At 40.0% G+C, this 4646-nt stretch overlaps 1 long non-coding RNA gene across 1 annotated transcript; it reads right to left on the bottom strand.

Moving 5' to 3' along the window:
* Positions 1-1163: 1163 nt before the first annotated feature.
* On the bottom strand, positions 1164-4421 carry LOC102262216. Its single transcript, XR_314240.2, has 3 exons — positions 4209-4421; positions 2853-2891; positions 1164-1255 (listed from the first exon to the last, which is right to left on the bottom strand). It is a non-coding gene; the product is annotated as an uncharacterized LOC102262216 (long non-coding RNA).
* Between the last annotated feature and the right edge of the window lie 225 nt (positions 4422-4646).

Raw genomic sequence — 4646 nt, 5'->3', positions numbered from 1 at the left:
TCTAGCAACTCAAGAGCGAAATAACACTAACAAGCCAAACAGGAGTCGGGAATCTGAAAGGTTTAGGATTAGTGTCTACTTTGGAAAATGTTGCTACAAGAGAAAGGGTCTCCACAATTGTACAGCAAGAGCCCATCTCAACAGAAAATTTCCTTTTAGAAAGATGCTGGGATATATTAACACAATCCGCACCTACTGGGCTACTCTACAGACTGAAGAGGCCTTGAAGACACTGAAGATACCCACGCACCTGTTTGAATTAGTTACGTGGGATTTATTACTTCCCTGCGTAGAGCCGGTTTTTGTCCCTGGAAAAACTTCCTCCTCTCCCTTGACTTTTCCATGTTTTAGCAAGGAGGCGGGTTGAAAGCTCTTAGACCTGCTTGATACTTCTCACAACCAATACTTCATAAATACATGGTATCGTGTCAGTTTTTCCTAAGAAATGTAGGGACTAGTCTAAAGCAAAGCTCTATTACCAAGGACTGTGGAGTCAATTGCCAACCTTGGAACTCAAAGGAAACATTTAAGTCTTGGTAAGGAATATTTCCAGGAAGGAGAGTGGAACTTAAAGGAAACATTTAGTCAGGGTAGTGACTATTTCCAGGAAGGGGAGTGGCTAATAATTAGTAGGACAAGTGTAACAGGTTTCCATGTGCCTCCTCTCCCGTGAACAATCTCAACCACTTGAAGTGCTATGTCCAGAAAAGGCTTTTCATTCCACAATCTCTTTTCAGGACCACTTGGAAGTTCGAAATTCATTCTGAGATCTCATCGCTCTCATGTCAAGCCGATCAGAGCCTCTGTTAGTTGTTACCCTGAAACATGGAGAGACCTACACTGGGAAAGTAGGACCTACTAATCAGGGCTAAGTGTGAAATAGGAGAACACCCGCCTATGTGACTTCTGGCTGCAGACAGGTGTTTCCAATTTCTCAGGTTTCATCCTAAAAGAAATGAATCCAAGTTAGTGCGTCTATGTGTAGGTGGGGAGGGAAGAACCACATACATTTTTTTAAATCTTTATTGTTGAAAGTATTACATATGTCTCCTTTTTTCCCCTCATTGACCTCTTCAAGCCCGCCCCTGCTCTCCCACATACATTTATTTTCAAACAAAAGTTGTCATGTGTTTATTATACATTTCTATTAAATATGCACAGCTGGCTCAAAAAAATCACGATCCGTACATTATCACACATTCTGGAAAGCTTCTCAGATCTATCAGGATGGGCTTCTCTTGTGACTCAACTGAATCTGAGGAAAGAACAGAAGAAATCACACACCTGATTTATAACTGCTGGTCATCAACAAACGTAAAAAAACAAAGAAAGAAACAACATGTACTGACAATGTAATTTTCAGTGGCAAGATAGCTGGAGTGCTTCTCCCTCCCCTGCCCCCGGCTAATGTTTTGCTCAATATTATTCTATTTTCAAAAATCCTTTCCTGCCGAACCGGTTTGGCTCAGTGGATAGAGCGTCGGCCTGCGTACTCAAGGGTCCCCTTGTGACTCAACTGAATCTGAGGAAAGAACAGAAGAAATCACACACCTGATTTATAACTGTTGGTCATCAACAAACATGTAAAAAAACAAAGAAAGAAACAACATGTACTGACAATGTAATTTTCAGTGGCAAGATAGCTGGAGTGCTTCCCCCTCCCCTGCCCCCGGCTAATGTTTTGCTCAATATTATTCTATTTTCAAAAATCCTTTCCTCTATTTAAATCTATATGTGCTCCCAGTCTCTCCTCAACATGTATGAATCTCAAAGATCAAATCAGTCAATTGCAACAAATAGGCCCACTGCAAAGCTCAGCCTCAGAACTACCACCATGTCTCATTTCAAAGGTCAAGCCATGGGAGAAGCAGCATGTCCTACTGTCTTAAATTCTGGGCAGCAAAACTAATGACCAAACATTACCTAGGTCTTTGACAATCCACTATTAACTAGCTACAGGGCAAGCTCTTAATAATCTCTCAAGAAACATCTATATACTAGTAAAAGTCTAAGCAACCATTCAACTGGTAGCTATGACATGCATTGACCACCAGGGGACAGATGATCAACACACAGGCATGAAACATGGAACAGACTGATGAATCTCAGAGAGAAGGGGGAAGGAGGAGGGCGGGAAGAGATTAACCAAAGATCTTATATGCATACTAGAGGCCCGGTGCACAGATTCATGCACCAGTGGGGTCCCTTGGCCTGGCCTGTGCAGCCCAGGCCAAGGGACCCCACCAGTGCACAAATCCGTGCACTGGGCCTCTAGTATAGTATAAAATAAGAGGATTTGAGGCTGAGGGAAGCTTTCATTTTATCTGAAGATACTTATCTCTCACTGTTCAGTCTATTCTCCTTTGCAGATTAAATGTTCAGTAATTACAACATTAGAGACCTGACCTCAGAAGAAAAGAACCAGATTGTTGTGATTTGGGATAAGAAATTCCCAAGGACACTCTGCCAGTGTGGCTCAGGGGTTGGGCATCAACCTATGAACCGAGATCACGGTTCATTTCCCAGTCAAGGCACATACCTGGGTTTTAGGCTCAATCCCCAGTGTGGGGCATGCAGAAAGCAGCTGATCAATGATTTTCATCATTGATGTTTCTATGAAATCAACAAAAATATATTTTTTAAATAAAAAAAAAGAAAAGAAAAAGAAATTCCCAAAGAAGATTCAAGTCCAACCAGGCTCTTCCTGGTCTACCTTCCATCCCACTCCCCTAAATGAATATATAGCAGCACAGGGGCAAAGAAACAAAGATCAGCTAACGTGGTCCCTCTGCCACTGACAGCAATGGGTGTAACCTTACAACCTGGAGAAGCAATTTAAAGGATTTTCTTACTTCAAATGATCTCTTTAGAAGTCTGAGTAATGGTGCAACCTGAAAAAGTACAAGACAAATCATCTGAACAACTCTGTGATAACCCAGAGTATTGTCAATCAGATCACGGAAGGGCACTTAGGGATATTTTAAGGGGAATGAGGGGGTGGAGTATAGTCACAATCATTCTCACCAGGCAGCCAGGTTAAGAATTCTCAATCGGACATTCTGAAGGAGTCTAATGCTAATACCTCAGATTTTAGATAAAAGTCTTAAGCTTGTCCCAAAGCATCAAATTGGGGTCTAAGAAATACCTGACCAGCCATACCCCATAGAAATATTGTCAGTCCAACCTGCTTGTCAGAAACTCTCACTAGAGAGCAACGCTCTGGTGAAAACGCTAATGGCCTGTGGGGCTTACTTAAAGAAAAGCAAACTTCTGTTATAATAGACCAAAGCTTTGGAAGAGAATGTCTACGTGCAACAAGACTCTGTATTCTTTTATATAATCCAAACTGAAAGAATCACCAAAAATGATCTGAAATGAGAATGATGGACTATATCAATTTTCCAGGTATAACCCATTTTCCTTTCAAAGTAAGTTGAACTTGAAACCATATTATTGTTTGCTATATTCTTTTCACAGCTATAGCCTCAAAGTCAATTTACATGCCTCCTTTTCTTCACTCCAGATTTCATTTTATTTCGAAAACAGATCTTCCCCAAAGCATATAAACATAAACACAGGCTTCTATGCAGCACCCACTACCAACACAAGGGAGCAAGGCGGCGGGGCTGTGATTTAAGTGGCAGGTTTCCAGCTCTTGGGTTCTCCCTGAAGAGCCACCTGTCACCGAAATCTCCTGGCAACAATGCAATTAGATTTCACTTGTTCCTGCTCTATAGCCAAGTGTACTGAGGGCAGAAAAGACCCTGGACGGAGCATAACTTTTGGATATCTTTGTGGTTAACGTCCTTATTTGTAGCTTACAGCTGCAGGAAAAGAAAACTTTTTTTTTTAATTTAAATCTAATGGAGTACATAGCAAATTGTGAAATCAACATAAGGCACAAGACAATGGCAATATTATTAAAGTGGCTACTTTTCCTCGATTTGGCATTTTCAAAATACAGCTTACTCAAAAATAAAATTTAAAAATCCCCAGGTGAACCTTTCTGCTAGTGCCATTTGATGGTTTTATGGTAGAAAAATGCACCTTTTGTTAGATAATAGAGATGAGATGTCAAGCTCTACACTCTACAATTTATTAATTAATAACTTATTGTAACTGATTAAAAATTACAGATTTATTAGCATCTCTTCACACTTTCAAAGGAAGATTATAGATATTTCTGACTTTTACACATAGATACTTACCTATACAGTAGGGCCCTGCCCTTTTCATTCCCCAAAGCAACATATCCACTTCTTGGAGAAAAATCCATGGTATGCACAAGAGAAATATTATTCTGCTTAAAGACAGGGAAGTTTGAAAATACTGTACAGGAAGGAAGGTGAACCTGCAGGAAATAATGAAAAGCTTTACATTTCAACAACTGGGAACTCAACTTTCTTAAATTTTAATCTTCACTCTATCTTTTAGCTGGAACAAAAAACTCATTTTGACGGTAGTACACATTAATGTAGCAAAATATTCCAAAATTATAATTTGATTTTCAAATTTGAGAGGGAAGGGAGGGAAGAGAAAACAGCGTTTTCTTGATGTTTTTAAAGATGCATCGAGCATGGTGTCTGGGGGATTCAAATGCTTGCCAAATAAATGAATAAACAAAGTCAATAGAAATACCTGTTGAT

Source organism: Myotis brandtii, unplaced genomic scaffold (genome assembly GCF_000412655.1).
Source record: "Myotis brandtii unplaced genomic scaffold, ASM41265v1 scaffold523, whole genome shotgun sequence".
NCBI lineage: Eukaryota > Metazoa > Chordata > Mammalia > Chiroptera > Vespertilionidae > Myotis > Myotis brandtii.
Note: the sequence above shows the minus strand (reverse complement) of the source record. Positions and strands in the feature narration are given on the sequence as shown.